Raw genomic sequence first — 16,788 nt, 5'->3', positions numbered from 1 at the left:
GAAATAAGAATTCATGTAAAAGAACAGCACCCCGCTCATGCTTTTAATTAACAAACAATATTCTCAGAGCTTGGATGTATCTCCTGAAGTCAAGGATGTTGCTGATACACAACCTTATCACAATTCAGGTTGTCTTGGTATTTGCTGCACTAGAGACAAAGGGGCAGGGGGCGGAAATCAATTTTTTTTCTCCCCCAACTGAAAAAAAGGAGGAAATTGTCAGCGGAAAAAGATTTGTTTTCAAGTCTCTGGGGTTGGGGCAGGGAGTGTAGGGGAGATTTGTGGTGAGGGGGGAACGATTGGCTGAGTGATTTTCAGTCACTCCTGGGAGTGGGTGTGGTAGGGTTTGGGGAGGGGAACTAAGAACTGTGGGGTTTTTGGTCACTCCCCTGGCAGGGTGGGTCTGTCAGGATGTGACAGTCTGTGGGAGTGACATTTGTAATGTCCTCTTGGAGCGCACACAGCAAAATCCTTCCTCACACGAGGGAGACACGTTAAAAATCTGCCTTAAAGCTACTGCCATACATGGCCCTTGGGGGAGATCCCGCCAGGTGAGTGTGCTTCCATGGGGGGGGAGCTAGGGTAGGAGCCACCTAGTGCGGCGGGAAAGGGGAGATGGACTCTTGGCTCTTTCAGAGATTTGGGAAGGGGGACAGATGTGTGAGGAGGGGTTAGGGTGGGTGTAGATCAGAGGTGGGTGCCCTGAGGAAGGAGAGACTTGGTTATTTGCCTTGGTCTCACTTGGCTGGGGCTGGGGCTGGGGCTGGGGTTGGGGGGGGGGCGGATTTCCAAGCCTGTCCCCAAAATGATTGGGTTCCCCCTGCCCAATCCGTAAATTTACAGAGTGGGATCCCTGGGAAGGGAGAGGGGCTGGGATTTCCAAATCCCGCCCCCCCCCCCCCCAAGGGGGGGAGAGTCTGTGATTTCCACGCCCCCCCCCAAAAAGGGGGGAGAGGAGCTGTGATTTCCATGCACCCCCATAGAGAGGGGAGCGAGTCTGTGATCCCCCCCCCACAAAAGGGGGGAGAGGAGCGGTGATTTCCATCCCTCCCGCCAAAGAGGGGAGAGGATCCGTTCCCCCCAGATGGGGTCGGGGAGGGGCGGGGCCAAGGCGGCGGTTCTGGGCCAGGCGGCTCCGCCTTTCGCTCTCCGCGCTCGCGCCCGCGCGCGCCCCCGCCGGGAGGGTGGCCTCGGGGACGCGCTCGGGAGTCGGGCGCCTCTGCCCCCCCCCCCACCGCCCCGCAGCCGCCGCCATGTTGGACGGTGCGTGTGGGTGTCACAGCCAGCCAGAGGCGGCGGCGGCGGCGGCCGGGCAGCCAGACCCCCGGGCCCCGCTCCCAGCCCCGCGGCGGAGGCGGCGGCAGCAGGTCCGTGGGGAGCCGGGCGCCGAGGGGAGGTCCCCTGCGCTGTCCCGGGCATGGGGGCAGCTCCCCGCCCCCCGGGGGGATGGATGGGGCAGCTCCGGGGGGGCTGGTGGGGTCAGGGGGCTCAACGGCCTTGGCGGGGGGGCTGAGGGACGTGTGTCCGGGAGGGGGGGGCAGGGCTGTGTAGCTGAAGGGGAGGTGCGGGGTGTTTGATGGGGCAGTTGGGGGGAGCTGGGGGGTGGGGGTGTGTAGGTGGAGGGGGGAGCTGGGGATTGGGGGGTGGGGGTGTGTAGGTGGAGGGGGGAGGTTTGAGGGGCAGGGGTGGTAGGTGGAGGGGGGAGGTTTGGGTGGGTATGGGGTGTTCGGAGGGGGGAGGTTTGGGGGGCGGGGGTGGTAGGTGGAGGGGGGAGGTTTGGGGGCTACGGGGTGTTTGGAGGGGGGAGGTTTGGGGGGCAGGGGTGGTAGGGGAGGTTTGGGGGGTACGGGGTGTTCGGAGGGGGGAGGTTTGGGGGGCAGGGGTGGTAGGTGGAGGGGGAGGTTTGGGTGGGTATGGGGTGTTCGGAGGGGGGAGGTTTGGGGGGCGGGGGTGGTAGGTGGAGGGGGGAGGTTTGGGGGGTATGGGGTGTTTGGAGGGGGGAGGTTTGGGGGGCAGGGGTGGTAGGTGGAGGGGGGAGGTTTGGGTGGGTATGGGGTGTTCGGAGGGGGGATGGGGGAATCTGGGGATTAGAGGCTGGGGGGTGTATCTGCAAGTGGGGTTGGTTTTGGGGGTATAGGGTGTTCGGGGCAGTTTGGAGGATCTGGGGATTGGGGGGTGTATTTGGAAGGAGGAGGTTGTGGGGTGTGTCTGACTAGGGGGAGGTTAGGGGCTCAGTGTGTTCCCGGGGGCAGGTTGGGGGCATGGGTGTGTATTTGAAGAGGGCAGGTTTTGGGTAGTTTGTGGGGAGGCTGGTGTTCTGTGTGTGTGTCTGGAGAGTAGTGGTGGTGCCTAAGGGTGTGACTGTGACTGTGTGTGCAGCTCTGGGCCTGGAGAGTGTGTGGCTGGATTGTGTGAGTGGGGGGGGGGGGAAGGGTGTTGGTGTTGAGGGAGGTCTGCGGTTTGTGGGGGTAATTTGTAGGGTTTGTTTGAATGTCATGAATGCCCTTTGGGTTCTAAGTAGCCATTGTTGTCTCTGTTAGGATGGTAACAGCAACTAGTTCCCATCATGGCAGCAAAGTCCGTGATCACAGATTTCAGACTTGGAAAAGCATTTCTAGGAATAGCCAGAGTCTTTATTAGCAGGGAAATTATTTTCTTACAAAAAGAAAAGGAGAACTTGTGGCACCTTAGAGACTAACCAATTTATTTGAGCATAAGCTTTCGTGAGCTACAGCTCACTTCATCTGATGCTGTAGCTCATGAAAGCTTATGTGTGGGGGGGCGGAGGGTGAGAAAACCTGGATTTGTGCTGGAAATGGCCCAACTTGATGATCACTTTAGATAAGCTATTACCAGCAGGACAATGGGGTGGGAGGAGGTATTGTTTCATGGTCTCTGTGTGTATATAATGTCTTCTGCAGTTTCCACGGTATGCATCCGATGAAGTGAGCTGTAGCTCACGAAAGCTCATGCTCAAATAAATTGGTTAGTCTCTAAGGTGCCACAAGTTCTCCTTTTCTTTTTGCGAATACAGACTAACACGGCTGCTACTCTGAAACCTATTTTCTTACAGTTTCCCTTTTGTGGTGTAACGTATACTCTGGTATTGATTAAAAACTGCCTGAAGGGATTCACCATAAACCTCCAAACTAAAGTTTGGAGCCTCTGTTTTCATCTGCATATGCCACAACTTCATGTTTTAAATTTACCTGGCTACAGGTTTCACTTGAATTTTGTTGGGTTAACTTCACAGCAGTTTACTCTATTTTTTAAAAAAAATTCTCAAGTTTTAGACATAAGTTTTGAAAACTGTATTTTGTTTGCCGAAGTAGATGTATGGATAATATCAAATGGGGCACCAGTATAATGTTTTTCTAGGCAGACTGGTATTGAAGCTGTTGAGTGTTGTCCCCCCTCTTCCCCTCCAGTTTTGGTGGACTTGCTGCTGCAGATTAGTTGTAGGTGGTCAGTGTGCATAGTTAATTGTGCTTGAACTATGTTCAGTCTTATTATTGTCATTTAAATAAAGGATTATTGCATATTAGCTTGATATTGATTTGATTGATGATTTGTTTCTGGTAGCACCAAGAGCGTGCTATGTGTTTTCTACTTAGTCACATAAAGTATAAAATTAGTTACACTTGTGGTTTTCTTTTCAACTCTTTGAGAAACTGATATTATTTTTGTATTTTCAGCAAAGAGATACACTGTATTTTAGTCTCGCTATTTGCTCTGACTCTTCAGATATATTGCAGACATCATGAATTGTGTAAACTGGGACTTCTGGCTCAGGATGCTAGTCATTCTGATTCTTTTCGTTTGAGCTTTGCGTAATGATTATCTGCCCAAACATGTTTTTCTTTTATGGTAATATGGAGCTTCTTTTGGATGATTTTATACGGCGTAAAATATGGCCGAACATGGTTTTAGAAAATTGGAATGTTAGAACACAGTAAAACGTAAAACTTTGCATGCAGTTTTACCTTTTTTAGACTACAGCTTAGTTTGGGCAAAATAGAAAAAGGTAAACCTTTTGTAATACTTTTTCTGGAATGGACGGATACTATTATTACACTCCTTCCTAAATGCTATGTTTTCAACTCATTTTTCAATAAATTATTTTCAAACAAATTCAGATGTCCTCCTTTCTTTTGATCTTAAATGTTTGTTGCGTTGGCTTTTCATAAAGAAGAGCACTAACATATACCAGTGAACGGTCAAAAGTTTTAGCAATTGGTAAACCAGGCTGACAAATTTTCAAGTATAGATCAGTATTTTACTGACATTTTCAAAGCTACCAAGGTTTAAACTATCCCTAAATATGAATGTCCCTAGGTTAGCTAGATTTCATACTAGCTGGAAAGCATTGTGATGAAGTTGGCACCTATATGTAGGTACTGTTGCTAACTGTGACTTGCCTGACTGATATATAATAAAGTAAATAGAAGCATACACTAATATGGCATATCATATCCTATGTGGTGTTACATAGCAGAGATAAGACTGATTATTTTAAGCCACTTTTAAAGATGCTGATAAATGAAAACAAATGTTAAGATTTATAATGGTCACTGCCAGGCTTGCTAGGTCCCAAATGTAATTTAATAAAGATTTTTAGGTTAAGTTATAATGCTCTAGAGAAAAAACAATAACCCTTCAGCCTTCCAAAACCATAGTTACAGAATGCCATCTACTCTCTTGGCCGACCCACTAGTAGAAAATCCAGGGTGTCTGGCTTGTATGAGTGCAGTAATGCTATCTTTCTGCTTTGCCTTGTTTTGATGTGGACAGGCAAGGTATCAAAATATATTGGTATCCTGCTGCCTTAAGTGCTTCAAAGAGCAGGATTTTAGTATATTTCAGTACCTTGCCAGTTCATAAGAATGCAACAGGCACAGTGGAGAGGAACAATGTGCATGCTCTTGTAAAACAAAATGGATAGGTCTAATTTTGATAATGTCCTTTTATTGGGCTATAGTATCAGTGAGTGCTGCATAGTATACTTAAACTCCCAGAATTCATGATTTTTGGGTTGCTGGTGTAAGATTGCTTTTCCTATTCTGTGAAAAAAAACCTTTTCAAGCCACGCACTTGTTAGACAGTATGTGAATTCAATGAGCACAGCTTTCTTGATCCTGCCCTAAAATACTGTTTTAAAAATTGAGCCCATTAGCAAAGGGGGCAGCGTGGGTGAAAAATACGCAAGCACCAACTATTTTGTCCTGGTATTTTACTATTGCAGTTGTAACTTTGGATTTAGAGATCTAGGTTTTCGTTGGCTATATTAGATAATGTTTCTAAAGTGTTGATAAATGGAGAGATTGTGAGATTAACTTCTAAAGTTAGCTAAAAATTCCATTAGAAAGGTGGCTTTTACAACCCATCCATTGAGCTGCTCTCCTCAACAAGACTGATCTAAGTAAAAGAGCTCCTTTTAAACGTTGTTTATCAATTTATTGAAATGACAAACTGATAAAAGAAATGTAAATGTTGGTATTTTGTCCATATCTTGAAGCTTAAACGTTTATCAACTTTTGCTTTTAAAAAGAGCACCAACTTAAAAAAAAATTATGCTTCAGTCTGAAAATATTTTGCCTACTAGTGTTAAAAGTAACTCCTTAGGGTTTGTCTACATTTGAAAGGTAATTTGGATTAAAGTAGGTTGTGAATTTTTGAAGTGCATTAGCTATTCCTGAATAACTCCATGTATAGACAAGCTTCGAGAAGCATAACTGAAAGATTAGAGGGAAAAATTCTCTATCTTTTCAGTGGGTTCACTTTGTGCATTTGGCAGCACTGTGTGTATGGTCAGTTTAATTTTTGCCGCATAGCATTTAGCTATTTTCCTCTTGTTAGTACTGATTTTTCACACATCAACTGGTGAGAGAACATTACAAATAATAGGCAAATGTGATTTTGTAAAATCATAAACACTGATGTGAGTACTTAGGCATGTGTAATACCTATAACTACTTTTAACACCATGTTTTGAAATTTATTACATTTCAAGTGGTTTCCCTTTAAATGTAAGTAACTCACATTTCTGAGCTGTGATCCTACAAACTCTCATATGTGCTCAAATTTACTCACATGTAAAGTGAAACACATGTATGAGTGTTTGCATGATTGGGGCCCTGGTAAATAGAAACAAATTGATGTTACGAACTATTTTTGTGTGTTTCCAGATTGCTTGCAGACTCGGATTCAGTAATATTTTAATTTTGATTGTAGTCTACTTTTACAGTATTTTTATGTGGAAAGATACTTGTCAAACGTACATATCAATTTATTACCCATATAATACATGCCCCAGATTGTGTGGATTTCCTTCTAAATATTATGTAATATATTAAAAGCATAAACAGTTCGAACTAGTTAAGTCTCTCAAGCAATATTCCCTGGATCCCTTCTAATAGCATCCTAGGTTCCTGGTGGTGCTGGGCACTTAGAGCTGAATAGTCCAAAGTCTAAGAAAGTTCATTTTCCTAGATATATAAAATCTTGTTTTCATCAAAATAAATCTTCTCAAGTTTTAGAAATATATCATCTGTTTTCCTTGAGCTGCTTAATATTTGTTGGTCTCAATTCCCGTATCAGACTTCTTCCTCTGATGTTGCACTATTCTCCCTGTAGATTGTCAGCTGCTCCTTTCTGTGCTCCCAAAGCTGTGTTTGTAGTTAGCTTTATTAGAGTTGCCTGCAGTTGCTGAGTCCCCTGAAATGTAGGTTTATTTTAATAAATACAGAATGTTGCAAAGCATAGTAAGTATAGGATGGCTTTGTTCCAGAAGCCATACTGTAGGGGGAGTTCTTGAGTTGAATCAACTCCCAGACAGACAGTAGGGTACAAAAAGTTTTTATTGTCTTTGTTCAAGATCTCCTATTCCTTCTTCTACTTTGGCCTCCACAATCATACTACATCTTGTACAATTGGATACATATATGTTTTTGAATTGTATTAATGTTTGACACCTGAGTGAGTTCTGGTATGCTTTTTCCTCTTCCTGTAAACTTCATCACCCTAAACATCTAGATCCAAAGTCTTGACAGAAATCCTCTCTTATGGTACCCTACAATAAGTCTACTTAGCTGCACATTAAGGGCTGATGTTTAATTTTTCTAGCCTGTAGCACAATATTTGTTTTTTTTATATTCACGCATTCTTTGTTAGAAACTCTCAAAACTCTTTTGTTAGATTGCCGTAGGTTCTCTTTATCATTTTACTGCACTCAAAAGTGTGCTAGGCACCTCCCTAAGATGTTGCATTTTTTCTTCCATCAGGTTGGTAAATCTGAAAGTCAGTTTGCATTGTTATGAGTCCACTGTGGTGATAGTTAAATGCAGGGTCATTTTTACCATGCGTGTGATTCTAGAAGTGACTGTATAAAGATAGACATGGGGCCTGAGGATCTTGGAGTAGATGACATATCTCCATCTTTTAGGTCTGAAGAAATTGCCCCCAAACATTTAATTCACCTAATTACTTCATGACCCTACTCCTCATTTTGACCTGATAAGCTTTTCTCCAAGTTCTCCAGATATTCTCTTACATAATGTAGTGGTTTCTAAAACTAAGTTATCAGTCTTAAGTGTTTTGGAAGCTGAACATAAAAAGGAAAATCAGAGAGTTTATGTCTCTTGGGCCTGTTCTGTTTGGCTGTTAGTTACAACAAATCATAGAGAAGTCTTTCAGAGTGTGTATCTGTATTAGCCTCAAATAGCATCAAGGATGACTTATAATCATATTTAAATTCTTCTTGTTTCTGTACTGCATTAGAAATCTTAATTTTGAGATTTATGGTCAGTTGTGTAGTTTTCTGAACATTTACAAGTGCTATAGTGTTAGAACAAACAAAATTTTAAGTAGGATCTTTGCAGAGAACTGTATAATCTTAGTACAGCTGTTAAACCTGCCTGGTTAAACCACTTCTGCACACTTAAATAAAAATGTCTCATTTACTATTTGTTATCTGTGTTTTTGTCAATTGCAATGCGTCCCACTCTGAGTTTGTTTTGTAACTTAATAACTTTTATCTTAATTGTGCAACCCTTACTCCTGCTGGTGAGCAATTACTCTCACAAACAGTTCTTTTAACCTCTGTGGGACTATTCACCTGAGTAATTGCTCACCAGCTTGAGTATGGATTGCACAATTCACAAATGAGACCTTCATTTGCAAGAGGTATAATACTAAAAATTCCAAGTAATTGATTTATGCAGTTCTTCTATTCAGTGAGGAAGGGCAAACCAGTGTGTTTTAAAGATGGCTTCCTTTCAGATTTTTGTCTCCCAAATTTTAATAGTGTGATATCTGAGGTGGCTTCTTTCTTCTTGAATCAGTTCTTAATCTGTTCACATTTTCTACCTTGGAAGTCTTCAAGAAATGTCTAAAAGCACACTACATGGTGTGGCTGAACTTTGTTTTTTGAGTTATTGCTCTTAGGGCCAGTACTTAGCCATTCTTGATCTTTAATATTTTTATCCTAATTTTATGTCTTTATATTGTCTATTGTCCTGCCTCAGACACGTGCATAGTGACACACTCTAATTTCTTTCTTTTGCAGGTAGAAAGCCTGCCCTGATTCACGCAGTTGTGTATGTCATTAGCTGGGCAAAAGCAGCATCAGCTAGCACCTGGGTGAACAGAAGCTTTGTCTTTATCCTTATTTTCTTAAGGGTGCTACTGTTTGAAGCAGCAGTGATTCTCCAGGCAGCTTCTATTGCCCCAGTTTTTTTCTCCCTTAATGTTCAACGCTGTCTGGGCAGGGGCAAGGCTTGTACCAACAAGAAGGCAGAAATAGGAGAGGGTAGGTTGGTGGACTCTAAGCATATAAAATTAATGTCAAAATAATTTTAAAATATAAAGATAGGCCATTCATTAATCCTGATTTTCACTTCTAAACATGAGTATAACAGTACTTATAATGACAGGTTTCAGAGTAGCAGCCGTGTTAGTTTGTATTCGCAAAAAGAAAAGGAGTACTTGTGGCACCTTAGAGACTAACGAATTTATTTGAGCATAAGCTTTCGTGAGCTACAGCTCACTGAGTAGTTTTAATATGGCCTTATTCTCTATTAAATGTCTATGGAGAAGGTGATCTGTCATTGGAATATATGTAAAGGAAAGCAGTGAAATAATTACTTGAAATCCAAAGCTTTAAAGCTTTTAATTATTCAGATACCTAATTAATCAGCAAAGCACTTCACCAGCTTGTGATATTGCAGGAGTGTGAATAGGAATGGCTGTTTGGGAAGAGGGTGAGATGTATGAATCTTACACCTACCCATCAAGTGAGACTAATAGAATTTTTGTGAGGCTTAAAAGGACCGGTGTCCAGGTATTCTATCATTTAAAAAAATGTTCTCTGCATAATAACCAGTTGGAAGTATGCAACTGACATCTGTTCTCTTATTTACTGAAATATTTTCCTCCTAAAGCATGAACTGGCCTATTTTATGATTGCTAACTAGTGCTGTGTTTCATGCACTGACTTTTTAAAAGGCTTTGAAGCATTTGTTGTGAGGGTCAGAAACAACTAATTTTTGCTGTTGTGCAAAGTTCACATAAGTTAAACGTTCAGTTTACCAACCCTGTAGTGCATTTCCCAGAAAGTAAAGATAATGCCTTAGTTGGTATGTTGGTAGATTAATAGTGAAGTAGGTGCCAAGTACCTTTCTCATTAGGACGGTGCAAATGTAGACCAGAAATCATTAGTTAACACTTTAACCATTACTTCCGAGAATCTCTGTAGTGTACTCCCATCTGTTTTAATACATATGATAGCTGCGTGCTGCTCAAAAGATCCAGAAGGTTGTTAGTTTTCATTGCTGTAAACTTTATAATGGTGCAGCCCACTTTTTTGGGGCACTTTTTGCAAAGGAAGACTAACTGTTTTATCAACATTATAAATCTTTTTACTAGGCTAGCACCTTAATGAGAGTTATTTTTTGTGCTTAAGTTCTTCCGTAAATTTGGTATGAGCATGAAATATGCAAATATTCTTAAATTGATTTCTGCCTTTTTTTCAGAATTACGATTGCATTGGAATTGAAGTTGTAAACCTTTCTGTGATTGTTTAAAAGTTTGGAACACACCAGAATGTATTGAATTTTTAAAATTAAGAGAAGGATTGGGCAAAATCACTTTTTAACTGCTCCACTGCAGAGAACTGTCTACATATCATCAACGAGCAGATATTTGTGTGTAATTTTTAAAATTTACAAATTGACTAATTTATGAAGTATTGGGAATTCAATAGACTAAAATGCCATTTTCAATTGATGGTTAAAATGATTTCTTAGCATAACTGGTTCAGGTAAGCAGACTGAAAAGTATAATTAGGAGTTTTGTGTCCTTCATCTTCCAGTTAACAGTAGCTATAGTTTAACTGTTTTAATTTCATGAAGATATGAATTTACTATGCCTTCAAGAAAGCATTTTACGCTTGCTTTCAAAAGTCAGAGCATGTCTTATAATTTGGCATGCATAATATTAAGAAATACACTGCCTGGTGGTAATTCCATACTTCTGTGTTGCAAGCAGGTAGATTTTTGAAGGATCTAGAGTAGGATTGTTTTATGGGCTGCTTTTAATATCTATTTTTATGTGTTTTTGAAATACTTTTCAGTTTATGACCCCGATCCATTAGAATGCTTAAGCATATGCTTAACATAAGGATATGAGTAGTCCTGTTGGCAGGGGACTACTCAAATGCTTAAGGTAAGTACTTTGCTGGATTGGGGCCTTGTCATTATCTTGGATAGCTAATCAAAATTTCTAAAATAATAGTATTCTGAATTCAGCAATGGATTTTGTTCTATATATCTAAACGTACAAACTGGTTTGAATGCTACAGGATAGTTCAGCCAGTCTTCTTTTAACCTTTCGTGGTCTGTTTGCAAAGTTTATGATTCTTCTGCAGTCCTTTTTTATTCTCCTGAAATCATATTCACTAACTTTTCTATGAAGGGGTTTCTTTCTTTTTTTAAAAATGGAGGATAGGGAAGGGAAGCCTTGTGCTGTTTTCTATGACAGTACTGCATACATGAAATATTTTGGGGGATTTTTAACATTAAAAATTCAGAGACTGAAAGTCTACCAGTTGGGAGGGAAAAGGATTTTCAGTTAGGGCTTTTGTCTACCCTAGAAGTCTGTACTGTAACTGGACACTATAGTTAAAGAGGTGCACCCCCCCCCACCCCCCGTGTGAATGCAGTTATAGTGGTATAAAGGAGCTTTATACTGGCATAGCTATTCCTATAAGGACAGGTTTCAGAGTAACAGCCGTGTTAGTCTGTATTCGCAAAAAGAAAAGGAGTACTTGTGGCACCTTAGAGACTAACCAATTTATTTGAGCATAAGCTTTCGTGAGCTACAGCTCACTTCATCGGATGCATACTGTGGAAAGTGTAGAAGATCTTTTTATACACACAAAGCATGAAAAAATACCTCCCCCCACCCCACTCTCTTGCTGGTAATAGCTTATCTAAAGTGATCACTCTCCTTACAATGTGTATGATAATCAAGTTGGGCCATTTCCAGCACAAATCCAGGTTTTCTCTCCCCCCCGTCCCCGCCCCCAACAAACCCACTCTCCTGTTGGTAATAGCTTATCTAAAGTGATCACTCTCCTTACAATGTGTATGATAATCAAGTTGGACTATTACAGACATGAAAGTTGCGATATTACAACAAAAAAACCTTCAAATCCAGACTCCAGCGAGAGACTGCTGAATTGGAATTCATTTGCAAATTGGATACAATTAACTTAGGCTTGAATAGAGACTGGGAGTGGGTAAGTCATTATGCAAGGTAACCTATTTCCCCTTGTTTTTTCCTACCTACCTTCCCCACCCCCCCACGTTCTTGTTAAACCCTGGATTTGTGCTGGAAATGGCCCACCTTGATTATCATACACATTGTAAGGAGAGTGGTCACTTTAGATAAGCTATTACCAGCAGGAGAGTGAGGTGGGGGGAGGTATTTTTTCATGCTTTGTGTGTATAAAAAGATCTTCTACACTTTCCACAGTATGCATCCGATGAAGTGAGCTGTAGCTCACGAAAGCTTATGCTCAAATAAATTGGTTAGTCTCTAAGGTGCCACAAGTACTCCTTTTCTTTATTCCTATAAGGGAAGGGGAATAACTTTACCAATGTGTCCTCTTTATAGCAGTATAGTTGTATTCACCGTAGGACAGGGGTTCTCAAGCTGGGGGTCGGGACCCCTCAGGGGGTTGTGAGGTTATTACATGGCGAGTCGTGAGCTGTCAGCCTCCACCTCAAACCCCGCTTTACCTCCAGCATTTATAATGGTGTTAAATATATAAACAAGTGTTTTTGATTTATAAGGGGGGGTCGCACTCAGAGGCGTGCTATGTGAAAGGGGTCACCAGTACAATAGTTTGAGAACCACTGCCCTAGGACTTTTACAAGTATAACCATATTGGCTTAAAAAAATCAATCCTAACTGACATAATTGTACCAGTAAAACTTTTAAGTATACTCCAGGGCTTTTGTTTTGACTCTTCAAAAAAAAAAACCCCAAATCTTAAAGCCCCTTTTTAACTTCAGTGCCTAATAAACATGAGAGAGACTATGTTAAATGCATGAGGTTCATGAAGATCAACCTCTGCTGTATTTTTGTTGAAACCCCTGTTTTAATTATTTTTTATTAAAAATAGTGATTCTTGCATCGATTTCTCTTCATGGAATACCCAAATAGGAGGGATTTAAGCTCCACCCCCTGCTGACACAACCACTGTTTGCATGCTAAGCAGATGTAATAGCATTCCCATCTCAATCACACCTCTTTACTTACAGGTTGCTAAATTGTTTTGAGTAAAGCTGTTATATTGCTACTCCCAGCCTAGAGGGCAGGGGAGAGGAAAAAACTCATTACAGCTTGGTGATTAACATATTCATGGCATTTGTAATGTCACTGTTTCACAGAAAACAGTTTATAGAGCTGCTAAGTATATAGGGGTGTGTCAAAAAGGCAAACATCAAGGAGGAATGAAAGTCAGAAGAAAAGTATTTAAAAATATTAGAGGGATTTAAAAACATACATGCTTACATATAAGAGCTGTTAAAAATTCAAAAAAAGTATTGGATGTCACCTTTAAAGATTTAACACGCTATTCAGTTAAGATGTGGGAGCTCAGGATGTGGCCCACGCAGTCTCTGTCTACACTGGCAAGTTTTTGCGCAGTAGGGCAGCTTTCTGCGCTGTAACTCCCGAGGTGTACACACTGCCCGCCACTTAGCGCGCAGAAACTGCACAGTTGCAGCGCTGTTTAAAAAAAAACAAAACTAAACAAACCCCCACCCTGATGAGAGGTGTACAGCTTTTCGTGCTGGGGGTACAGTGCTGCGGTGCCACTGTAGAGGGCAAGAAGAGAGAGACAGTGTAGACAGCAAGAAGAGGGACTGAAAGGAGAACGCGGCGTGTCAGAATGAAGCCACGGAGTAGCTCTTAGGCGTTATGGAGCGCCAAGCGGACACGCTCCAGGCGATACTAGCTCTTCAAACCGAGCAGCTCCGTGCCTGCCCTCCACTGCAGCTGCTGTCGGAAAACTTTTCCCCGTGCACTCCCCAGACACTGCCAACGCACTCTTACAATCTCCTGGCCCCAGTCTGTACCCGCTGCATTCCACTCCTGCCCCGTCACAGTCCAGCCCTACGGACTCCCAGTACCCACTGCACTCAACACTCGTCCCTCTGCAGTTTAGCCCTGCTGAAGTACAGTACCTGCTGCACTGTACTCCAAAGGAGAAGGTTGGATATGATACCTGAACATACACAAATCTTTAACCGTTCCAGGACCTCACCTCCTCCTTGGACCCTCTCTTCCCCCGTTCCCCTCAGTACTGATAATTTTTTTTGTTTTTCTTTCTCCTCCGGTTGTTGTTTTTTAATAAAAGAACTGTTTTGGTTTGAAAGCAACTTTTATTCTATTAGTTGAAAGCAAACAGAGCCCTGCAAAACAGGCAGTTTTCTTACACCTTCATAGTGCATCGTCTGCACCAATCACAATCACCTCCTAGCTTTACAAGCACTGCACTCCCAAGCATAGCAACAAATATTAGTGGCTTTCAGCTTCAAATTGCTGTCTCAAGGCATCTCTGATCCTTATGGGCCTGTGCTGCACCCCTCTAATAGCCGTGGTCTCTGGCTGTTCAATTTCAGCCTCCAGGTGCTGAGCGTCAGCAGTCCAGCACCGAGTGAAGCTTTCACCCTTCCCTTCACAAATATTATGTCGTGTACAGCGCGCGGCTATAAGCATAAGAATATTGTCGTCAGCCAGGTTGGCCTCCCATATAGACAGCGCCAGCGAGCCTTTAAAAGGCCAAACGCACACTCAACAGCCATTCTGCACTCGCAAAAAGAAAAGGAATACTTGTGGCACCTTAGAGACTAACCAATTTATTTGAGCATAAGCTTTCGTGAGCTACAGCTCACTTCTACACTTTCCACAGTATGCATCCGATGAAGATCTTTTTATATACACACAAAGCATGAAAAAATACCTCCTCCCACCCCACTCTCCTGCTGGTAATAGCTTATCTAAAGTGATCACTCTCTTTACAGTGTGTATGATAATCAAGTTGGGCCATTTCCAGCACAAATCCAGGTTTTCTCACCCCCCCACCCCCCACACAAACACACACTCCTACTGGGTTTGTGTGTGTGTGTGTGGGGGGGGGGGGGGGTGAGAAAACCTGGATTTGTGCTGGAAATGGCCCAACTTGATTATCATACACGTTGTAAGGAGAGTGATCACTTTAGATAAGCTTTTACCAGCAGGAGAGTGAGGTGGGAGGAGGTATTTTTTTATGCTTTGTGTGTATATAAAAAGATCTTCATCGGATGCATACTGTGGAAAGTGTAGAAGTGAGCTGTAGCTCACGAAAGCTTATGCTCAGATAAATTGGTTAGTCTCTAAGGTGCCACAAGTACTCCTTTTCTTTTTGCGAATACAGACTAACACGGCTGTTACTCTGAAACCTGTCATTCTGCACTCGCTAAGCCTGTTGTTGAACCACTCCTTGCTGCTGTCAAGGTGTCCTGTGTATGGCTTCATAAGCCACGGCATTAAGGGGTAGACTTGGTCTCTCAGGGTCACAGTGGGCATTTTGACTTCCCCTATTGTGATCTTCTGGTCTGGAAAGAAAGTCCCTGCTTGCAGCTTCCTGAAGAGGCCAGTGTTCCGAAAGATGCTTGCGTCATTCACCTTTCCAGACCAGCCTGCGTTAATGTCTGTGAAATGCCCATGGTGATCCACAAGTGCCTGGAGAACCATTGAGAAATACCCTTTCCGATTAATGTACTCGGTGGCTAGGTTGTCTGGTGCCAGAATTGGAATATACTTGTCATCTATCACTCCTCCGCAGTTAGGGAAACCCATTTGTGCAGAGCCATCCACAGTGTCACGCACGTTGCCCAGAGTTACGGTCTTTCGGAGCAGGATGTGATTAATGGCCCTGCACACTTCCGTCAACATGAGTCCAACGGTCGACTTTCCCATTCTGAACTGGTTAGCAACCGATCAATAGCAGTCTGGAGTAGCCAGTTCCCACACTGCAGTCGACACGTGCTTCTCCAACGACAGGGCAGCTCTCATTCTTGTGACCTTGCGCTGCAGGGCTGGGGTGAGCTCATCACAGTCTCATGAATGTGGCTTTCGTCATCTGAAAGTTCTGCAGCCACTGCTCATCATCCCAGACGTGCATGACGATGTGATCCCACCACTCGGTGCTTGTTTCCTAAGCCCAAAAGCAGTGTTCCACTGTGGTCAGCACCTCCGTGAATGCCACAAGCAATCTTGTGTCATAGCTACTACATGTGGCAAGATCAATGTCGAACTCCTCTTGCCTTTGTAGTTTAAGGAATAATTCCACTGCCACTCGTGATGTGTTAGAGTGAGCAGCATATTGATCAACAGTGCGGGATCCGTTCCTGCAGACCGAAGAGGCAGAGCATGCAGTACACAAACGGTTGAAAGATGGCGCCAAATGTGGACGGAAGCACAGGGATTGCTGGGATGCGAAGCGATGCATCACGGTGCATTGGGACAAGACCCAGTATGTCCCGTGACCCCCTCCACCTCCCCACAACTCTTAGCGGCAGAAGAGGAAGAGATGCTTTGTGGGATAGCTGCCCGGGGTGCACCGCTCCGAATACTGCTGCACCTGTGAACACGCTATTGCAGCTGACAGTGTGAACACACAACAGCGGTTTCCCTTCAGCGTTCTCTGAGCTGCGCGATAACTCTGCCAGTGTAGACATATCCTTATATACTGAGGCATTTTCTGTGCCAGAGAATTTCTTGAAAATTTCACCATTCATGCTAACAGTGGTTCAGTTTTACCTCTTTCGACACTGGGAGTGCTAACATAATCAGCCTGTTGGTTTCTGACATCATTTTCAGCACCATTTAATTGGTCTTGTTATGAGCTGAGTTAGATGGCATGATGCTGAAAATGATGCCAGTGGCCACTGGCTGATTCCTTTAGTACTTCCAATTTTTTCCCCAAGAACTTCCCTAGTGTAGACAAGGTTTTACTGTACACAAGGCTATAGATAGGTGAATAAATCAGGTGCTGAATCTTTTGTGCACAAGCTGAACTGGTGCTGATATCAGTAAGAGTAAACAGAAATAAGCTCAGCTGAGCACTGTTTTGGAAACTATGGTTAATTCTTGGGTTGACCTGCAAGAAGTACTCTGCCAAAACCAGGGAAGATCAGATGTGACATTCCTGACATCTGTAAGGTTTAAAAAAACAGAATA

At 42.9% G+C, this 16,788-nt stretch overlaps 1 protein-coding gene across 4 annotated transcripts in view; it reads left to right on the top strand.

Annotated features, from left to right (window-relative positions):
* Window positions 1-446: 446 nt before the first annotated feature.
* EPN2 (epsin 2) overlaps window positions 447-16,788 on the top strand; it is a 69,895-nt gene continuing 53,553 nt past the window's right edge. For 2 of the 4 annotated variants that reach the window (XM_073361785.2, XM_073361780.2), the window contains exon 1: window positions 1,246-1,367. The gene's annotated coding sequence lies outside the window, so the exon portion shown is untranslated. Of the gene's footprint in view, window positions 552-1,244; window positions 1,368-16,788 lie in introns of those variants that run through there. The other 2 variants (XM_073361783.2, XM_073361786.2) reach the window with 2 other exon arrangements.

Source organism: Lepidochelys kempii, chromosome 10, assembly GCF_965140285.1.
Source record: "Lepidochelys kempii isolate rLepKem1 chromosome 10, rLepKem1.hap1, whole genome shotgun sequence".
Classification (NCBI taxonomy): Eukaryota; Metazoa; Chordata; order Testudines; family Cheloniidae; genus Lepidochelys; species Lepidochelys kempii.
This window is presented reverse-complemented; position numbering and strand designations above follow the sequence as displayed.